This window comes from Cottoperca gobio, chromosome 21 (assembly GCF_900634415.1).
Source record: "Cottoperca gobio chromosome 21, fCotGob3.1, whole genome shotgun sequence".
In the NCBI taxonomy this organism is placed as follows: domain Eukaryota; kingdom Metazoa; phylum Chordata; class Actinopteri; order Perciformes; family Bovichtidae; genus Cottoperca; species Cottoperca gobio.
The window spans coordinates 3,510,699-3,520,408 of NC_041375.1; positions in this window are offsets into that span (position 1 = coordinate 3,510,699).

Consider the following 9,710-nt stretch of genomic DNA (forward strand, 5'->3'; position numbering starts at 1 on the left):
TTAAATTACTCCATATTGCAGCATCATCAGTTAGAAATGTGAGGGTGTTAATCACTGCACACTGTGAGGCATTTCTAACATGAATGCAGCCTACCATTAGCCTAGCAGTGAAGATAATACAACTTCCTCTTTCCACATGTTAGAACCTGACAGCCAATTGGAGCCATAAAAGTCCAGAAGGTTCCCATAGCCAGCAGTTCACACCAGGCAGACTGTTGTTAATGTTAATGAGGTGTGATGGCAGGCTGCTTGGTTGTCAAGGTCAAGGCTAGCTCTGCTAACAACGCAGAGAAGGTCTGGAGACGAGTGGCTGAGCACTTCCAAGGACTGTGGGTTAGGGTAATGGTGTTCTCAAATGAAGTCTGCATGTTGTACTACTTAAATGTCATTGAAACTGTTTAAACAACAGATCAGAGCAGCCTTAATGAGAAAAGATCAGTGTTTTTGTTTTAATGTAATTAAAAGGATTTTAGATCTTAAATAACTTTTGAAACTGTTTTCAAATCATCCTTTCTGAGACATTTTTTTGTCAAATAAAGGCTGCAGTGAAAGCCTGAGCTCACTCTTCTCACCTTCAACTTGATTGTTCACTTGCCAGATGTTCATTGCACATCATATTTCTCTACACAAACAGGAAAACAATGAAATAGTCATTTCTAAGAGGGACATGCACTTCTTAGATTCTTTCCTGCGTAGAAATGATCTGCAATAAAAGATGAAAATGCTGCATGCATGTGTTTTTATTGCTTTTACAGTACCAGATTGATTATTTTGTTTTTTTATGTATGTGTAGCTTTTATGTGTGTATGGTTCTGTGTAACATGTTTCACTGTTGTCTTGTTTGGTATATGTATATGAATAGCAATAGTTCTTAATTGATAGCTTTTAAATGCTCATAAACTTTTACAATAACTTCTTTAATTTGTATCTTGTATTCTTTTTATGGGGACTATGTAACATCTGTCCAGGAACTACAGATAAAAAATAGCCTTTTAGCTAACTCTGGCACATTTACAGCAATGTCTATTAATGTGCACTGTACCTTTTATATTAACTAATAAATACATTTAAAAAACTTGGCATACAAGATAGAAATCACATCTTAGAAAATAATCAAATGTAACAATGCATAAGCTCCCCTTAGATTACTACAATACTATAGCACAGTAAACATTATCAAAGAGGCCCACATAGCATAGAAGCCAAAAATATGTTTATGATTATCACGGGAATGAGCAAAGAATGAAGGGCTGCAACGACTGATTCCTTACATTATTGATTATTCTTCTGATTATTTTCTCACAGGATCAATTAGTCTCTCAAATGTTTGAAATAAAGCAGAAAAAAATTCATTTTATATTTCTCCAAGCACAAGATGATTTGTTGTCAGTTTCTGTCATATGCGAAAAAGATTAATTAATAAGATTAATTTTAATTGTTGGATTAATCGATGTTGATCGTTGCAGCTCTAGTGTAGATGCATTTTTTTCATATTTCAGGAAAAACAATGAATTATGGAATTTTGACTGGCTGCTAATAGCCAATGACTCACAGTATGAATGTAAACAGAAGAAGAGCTGGGGCAGTGAACCATATAGTGGAAGCATTTTAAGTGCTGTTTACAAAAGTTCACATGCATGCAGAGGTGAATGGTGTGGGAGTTCCACAGCAAACAGATTATAATGTATGTATATAAATAGTCACACAGCCAACACAGCTTCAGTTAAATTACAGGGAGCCATTGTAGAGTCTTATCTTTAGGCATGATAAACCCGCAGATCCTGACATGGCCAGGTCAAATATTTAATCTTTGACCCTCGCACCACCGCTGAGAGGTCTTCCAGGAGAAGCCACCGTGTGGGCTATGGAAGGGAGAAGAGAGAGACACTCGCAGACAAAGAGAGGGTGAGGAAGAGGAGAACACATGGAGAGTGTGTGTGTTTATGTCAGACTCAGTCTAACGTAAACAGCTTGAATGCTGTCTGTCACAACAGCCCAGAGACACATTTTTCTCCTGTCCCATTTACAGCTGGTTATGAAAATGCTTTTAGGGTTTGGGGCTATGCAAGCATACCATATATTGAAGCTGCACCCAACAGTTTTACAGTGCTTAAGGACAGTAAGGTAGTTTGATGCATTACCTCTGTTTGTAAGAAGTAACAAACTGCGCATGTCTGTGCTAAGGTTTGCTAGAAGTCCGAGGATCTCCAGGCCGATGGGATGTGCTCTCATTTCTCACGTTTGATGCTCTTGAGCAAGGCACTAACCGCTGGTTCTTCAAGTCCTGCTCACTAACAAACTGCTCTGTTGATTCTTAAGACTTTACACTTTACACAAACATAAAGGTTGTCTTCACAATTTCTCAACTATATGCACATGAGTTATAGACAACAGCTCCGACAAACAATATCATTCACACTTCGCCCCAGCACTAGAAAGACCAGTGGATTAGGTTTGTATATGAGAAGGCCAACAAACTACCAAATGACGGGGGTTAATATTAACATTACAATCTTCTCTGTGTGAATTACAAATAGCATGGATAGTGAACAGTGCAGACATAAAACAAGAATGGTCAAATGGAAGCAGCAGAGGCCGAGATATACTGACCTTTAGTCCTTGTGGGTGGAGCTTTGAAGGCATTGGCTCCTACTGAATGCAACTCTCTATAATATCTTTGTATAAAGGTGGACTCTGCGTTCTAATCCAATACACTTCTGATCAAATTCAGTGAATATCTCTTCACAGTCCGCTTGCTGTTTGTTCTGTTTGTACACAGCCCTGGCTCTGTGAACGGGAAACAAACAAAGTGGCCTGGACTGTATGTCATTATTTTCACATTCAAAGCTTCTCGTGAGGTTTTCGAATAAAGCTTTGAATAATCTGTTACTGTATCACCAGTGCATGCAGGTTTTTAATCGCAGTGAAACTATTGTTTTTTAAAGTCTAAATGCAAAACAAATACGGATTGAAGCAGAATATTTTGTAAGACACATGATTACATCTCTCTTTTTGCAATACGTTTTGACTTTTGGACTTTTGGACAACTGAGATAATTACAGAGACGTGACTGAGCACAGCACTCGCTGTCTTTGTGTGTGTGTGTGTGTGTGTGTGTGTGTGTGTGTGTGTGTGTGTGTGTGTGTGTGTGTGTGTGTGTGTGTGATTGCACACAATGTTTCTGTCACTTGATGATACAGTAATTTTAATGACAACGTTATAAATTAAGCTTAAACTGTTGAGCACAGCCCTACGAGTCTCACATACTATTGTAGCAGGGAAGGCCATAGAGAGATAGAGGGTAAATCAGTGGGAGCAAGGGGGACGCTAAATTAAATCTGGCACATGCTAACATTCTGAAGCAGCGCTGACGGGACAGGCGTATTTGTTTTGGTGTTGAGTTCAAATATCAACAATCTTTATCCAGAATAACATTACTCCACCTATAACCTGGTAAACACTCATATCTTCCAAATTCTGATCTCCAGTTTTTAACAGAATATCTGATAAAGATTTGTCGTCCCCATGCCCAAAATGAAGTGAAGTCTGCGAGCTAGTTAAGGCAGTCCGTCGCTACTCACTACCGTGTAGTAAAAGGGGAACACTAACTTTACATGTCAGTCTGATCACAGGTTGTTGGGAGGTCTATGGAATATGTGAAAAAAAGGTTACCATCGTTACTCCCTGCTGTGTTTCCTTGTGTTGAGTGACAAGGTCAGAAACTAAACACCAAGTATTATTGCTGTACATATTCGATAGTCACATAATTATCCATTATGATTATGATGACATCATTGTTCTTTTCCCACACTCGACTAAATCTCAGTCAAACCACAGGCTCCCCATGATGTGTAGTCTGACCCTTATGTGTAAAATCAGTGGGGAGCCCCTTAACGGGTAACTCCGGTATGTTTCAGTCTAGATCCTACTTTCCCATGCTTCTGTGTCTATGTGAATAATGGGTACAACAATTTTTGAAATTGGTCCAGTATTGAGCGAGAGCGCTGCAGACAGATTCCGCTAAAGAGGCTGAAATGTAATGGCTAATAGCAAGAGCGCACAGCCAATATACATCCACTAAAAGTGCTTGCCTTTGCCTCTGACAGGCTCCCATTGTGTTTATAAATGTCTGACAACATTATGGAAAGTACCCTACAGAGAAAAAAAAAGGCTTTTTTTCCTTTTGCTTGTTCCAGTCTGTTGGAGAGAGGAGTGCCGGTGTTGTCAGAGTTTGTTGTGTTGGAGCACAGAAAGTGAGCTTAGTGTTATCGAAAAGATTTTCAGTGTCATGGCTGAAAATGTAGCTGATTTCCACAATGTGAATGCGACGTGAGATTTCAGAAAGAGACTTTTCCTTGAGCGAGACACAATAACAAACAGAGCGGATCAAGCAAAAAGTAAGGAACATGTTTTTCTCTGTAGGGTCCTTTGCATAATGTTGTCATAAACTTAGAATAACAATCTGAGCCTGTCAGGGGGAAAAACAAGCACTTTTAGTGGACGCACAATGAAGGTGAACGACCACTAATTTGCAAGTGTGTTGGCTATAAATGGCCAATACCAACAAAAGAGACAAAATGTAGAGCTACCAGCGCATGTCTTGCATTAAGCATCAAGATTGCCATGTGTGCTGTAAAGTGCATTGAAACCTTAATAGAGTGTCATGTTCTGTACATGTATTTGAACATAATACATTACCATAATCACAGCATGGTATTTACATGGTCTCCATCTTACTCCAATACCTGCCCTTATACCATTATTGTTTCCCTGATGTTTCTCGAGCATTGTTATTGGTTGTCTCTAGCCTTGCTTGCTTTTCCTGTGGAAGAAAGTAGCTAGATGAGAAGGGTATGTAAGAGGTCCAGCACATGTTTAGCTTAGCATTACCTTACCACAAAGACTTGAATAAGGGAAAATAGCTATCAAACAACTTATTTTATCTTTAAGTTGTATTTTGTTATTGGCTCTGTTAATTTCCCCTGCCTGTATATCAATGACAGCTTCAGACGGATGTTTTATAAAACACACTACACAGGATTGAGATGAAGTACAGAAAGCTCACTGCAGGTATGTTATTCATCGGAACTTAGATTATGTAGTATGAAAAGAAAAATTCTGCATCTCTCCTCATCATCTCAAATCTCACTCTGGTCTCGTTGCCAAGGAATGTTCGCTCGTTTACATGATCCATTATTTCTAAGTGATGAGACTCGTAAACCCAAACATTATTTGGCAACATGATCAGTTTCAGAAGTAATATAAGGAGAAAATATATATTCTGGTAGTTCCATGAGATAAAACAAAGTACTTCAGAGGTATACAGTGATTGCTAAGAAGTATACCTACCTTGTTTTTAGCCTCAGATGTTCAGTAATATCTAATTTCTACATAAATGGTATAAGTATTTAACAGACTGTTACGCAGGCTTTGCTGAAAGGTGAGACCCATGCTACAATCTCATACTCCGTATGTGGGAACCTTTGCACATTCCCCTGAGTATTTTGCACACTTTTAATTTTAATTTAATTAAGATATACTGTACATATTGTTCATTACATTCTGTACTTTCTTTTTTCTATTTTTCTATTCTTCTGTATTTGCTCTTATTTTAAATGTTAAATGTATCCTACTGTGTTTATGTTTGCACTATTACACACCAAAGCAAATTCCTTGTATGTGAAAACCTGCTTGGCAATAAACCAAATTCTGATTCTGATTCTGATTCTGATTCTGACATCATATTCTGGCTACAAATGGTGTTATAGGTTGCAAATGTGTCATTGGTCACATGACATGTGTGAAAACAAGTAACCAACCAAATATTCAACCATTTAACCCACCAGCAAAGTCATCAGTCATCAGTCATCAGTCAAGCTAATCAAACCAAGCAACAACTGCAGAGAAATTAAGAATATGTTGACTCTCCAGCCAGGCCAAGCTTAATGTCAACAGTGTTCTTCTCCACTGCACATTCCAGTTTAAAGTCCAGGCAACAGTCAAAGGAATTTATTACAGTACAGTCGCCTGCGTCACTTTTCTGTTTCTTTTCTGTTTCTTTCTAAATGTTCAGAAGTCTTTGAGCCTGTTGAAGTAATTTCCTTGTGTTAGGTGGCTCCCCTTCTATCTGAGGGGAAGAAACTAGCCTTAAGTAGTGTGTACAGTTCTAGCTGTGTGCCATGTTACCAACTCAGTTCCAAATGGGTTACAGTTTCCATTATGTCACCTCAAAATCAGACTTAAATGTCAAATGTTCTCATCGACTTTTTGTTTTCTGAGGCCTTAAAGAACTTTGAAGTTTCAAAAATGATTAGAGCTGACAGTTTGACAAGGTCACCATATATTCAAAAGATTGAAAAAGGTTCAAATTGTCCCATCTGATCATGTGCAGGGAAATATTAATTGTATTTAATTATTAATTATTTAAGCGCAGTGACACAAGCTAAGACCTGAGATGAAGTCTAATCAGCCAAGTGAAAGCATAACAGAATGCTTGTTTATTGTTTTTACTTTTTTAAATCACATCAGGACCCACAAATAATCTGATCAACTAATGGGCTTCCATCCTGCCAGGAGGGCTCCTGATCAGATGCCCCATCCACCTCATCTGGTTCCTTTCAATGCAAAAGAGCATCTACACCAAAGTCTGATGTCTGAACTCCTCATCTCGTCTCTTTTCATGGTGAATCCAGACAGTTTGTGAACCCTTTCTGTCGCTACCCAGAGGTTGGAGCTCCCTCATCAGCACAATCTTCCAGTACAATGCCTGCATCCTTGGTAAGGTATGTATCCAGGAGGTATACTAAACAGATCCCTGTAGCACCTCAAATGTCTCATTTTGATGCAAATATGTCCAATGAAAATTCTGATTCAAAACATACAATGCGATGTTATAATTTTCCTGGATAAGTGCCCTTGAAATCAAAACAGCAACATTAACATAACATTGTCCTTCAGATGATCAGCACAGGAACTGAAAAAGAAAAGGGATCTTTCAAGTGGATCTGTTACTGAAACAAACACGCTCTCTGTGGAGCAACTGGAACTGCCCGTGTCCTAAAGGCTTTGTTGAGTTTAGGGCCTACGGGAAGCCCCGGGCCCCCGACCAATTCAAGCAGGCTGCTCTCAGAGAGTGAAACCAGAGAAATGGCAAAGCTCATGGCAGCAGGGACAGTGACTCAAAGACACCCATTCACCAGCCAAACTCTCTTCCCAGGGGAGTAAGCCCTCCACGCAGAACTATACAAGGTGCTGACTATGGAGTTATTAATCTATAGTTTTGATTGATCACTATCACATGCTCGGTAAATGGTAGACACCATCTCTGACCTTATCAACTTTTCAGAGGTCGGTGTTTGTTCAATAAGTGTCTATCACTAACCTCTCACTCGCAAATACCTTCATCCCTTGGGACTGGAGTCATTAAACATCGTGTTAAAAAAGGATTAAATTAATGTTTGTAATTGCAGCAAAGTTACGTTTCCCATTTAAAATAGTTGTTTTGAGAGAATCTGGGTGAGTAAAACCAGGAAGGTCACATCAGAACATATCAGACAGTGAAGAAAAGAGAAAATGTAAAAAAAAAAGAGTGAACTCTTTCTCTCACAGTATTACATAATCACTGCGTGTGCCTCATTCACAGAACTTTCTATTTACGAATGTATTACTTATTTATGTATATAGCATCATCTGGTTGTATATAGTTTAGTTTGCCATCTGGGAAAACAAAATAACTAATTTTACTGGAGAACAGTGAAATGTAAGTTGCTATGGACTAAGTGTTTGCCAAATGACTGTAATGTGTAAGTATTCACATTATAACAAAGATTGTCAATAAAAGATGCAACTAAAATTATAATCCTGGTATCCTGTGGTGTTCATGTAAACAAACACTTGTGTTTAAGTTCAGTGTTTCTCACCAAACCGCTCACCATTGTCTTTGGACTGCATGTATCCTTGAGGCTTAACAAACACTGCATTTTGTTGCTCATAAAACAGGTACATGTACGGTGTGAGGGATGCCAAACTAAATGATTTATTTAGTTCCTTAAACCTCTCATAGGCTACTGGTAACAATAAAAGATTGTTAAATCCAGCGACTCCACGTTGCAAGCTGGAACAACAGAGTTTATTTAGAAGAATACATTTATTAATCAGAGCACTCACATAAGAAGGTAGCACTAGCAGAGCGCCAAATATATTTAGAATTTTTGAACAATTGTTCATCAAAATCAGCAGAGGGGGCGAGTAGAAACAGCTGTTGCTGCATGTCATGTGTGGCGCGCGCACCCACTTCGCTGATAATAACTGACTGTTTGTGGCAGTTTAAAGTAATTTTGTTTGTCTACTAAATATCAAAACATAATCCATTCATTTAATCCGGCTCTGCCAGCAGGTCAAAGTTTTCACTTACTCAGTGAAATAGCTCAACGTCTGCTTGATATATTGGTAGGCAACCCATCAGACTTTGTACAGGTATTCCTGGTTCCCAGACAACATGTTTTCTACTACGACTTTTCCTCGGGCACTTCTGGTACAGAGTGAAATGTTTAGATAACTATTCGATGCATGCATACCTGTGTTTACTGGAAGTAATGGCAAGTGTGATTTCACACACAGGTCCCACAGTTTCATTCTAAATGAGCCACTAGGGCAGCAAACACGCCTTGAGTGGCTACTTTGTCAGCAATGCAACAAGAGAAGCAACTTGAGTGTCTGTTTACAATGTACCTAAATTAGCCGTGTGCTGACAGGATTCATAGTGTCACCTTGTTTTAATAGAGAAAACAGTCAGCAGTGTTGAACTCATGATCAAATGTCTTCTGCATTACTTCAGTACGTGCATGCATTGTTCCAGTGAATCTCTTGTGAAATCTGCTGTGACGTACAGCAGAAAAGTAATTACATTGTGTAAACACATTGAAGGGCTATTGTTGAAAAAACAACTACTGTCATGAACAGAATCAAAAATGTATTTATTTTTATTTTTATTTTTAAGGATTACAACTTTAAGGTTGTTGTGTAAAATAAGATGTTCCTATTACAATCCTATTTCTTTCCTCTATGCGTCCTTCTGGATCATAACTGAACTATTGTTGGGGTTCCTGCAGATCATGTAAATCCTTAATCTAACTATTACCATAATCTGGATTGTACAGTAAGCGAGTTGTTTGTGAATGTTCTGTGTGAATATTGCTTTGGAGTATTATATGACTCATGTTTGACTGAAATAACCCCACCGCTGGCTGCCTGTCCCCTGCTGCCCTCCCAACCCAACATCACACACTAATCAATATCAAATATTAAGACACCATAATCTGTGTGTGTGTGCTTTCTCTGGGTCTGGGAAATGTCCAATGCCCAGCTCTCCGTGCTCTATACCTGCCACAGTCTCTGTGTGAGTCATTTAGCATACATTTAGCACATTAAACAATTAGACTGAAATGGGCAAACCCCCTTCCGTGTCCCTACATGTTCAACAGCAGGACTACACATAAGGGAGAGAAAATGTGCTGAAGACAACCATCCACAAGTGAAAATGCATAGATTACCTATACTGTGCATGCTGAAAGACACTCATACAGCACACACCTTGTGTTTAACATCGAATGGGACGTGTTTAGAGTAAAGTGGGAACCAGTAGCGCAATGGTGGTGGCGAGACGGAGGGGGAGGTTTGGTGGGGGCAAAGCAGCAGAGAGGGTTTAGCAG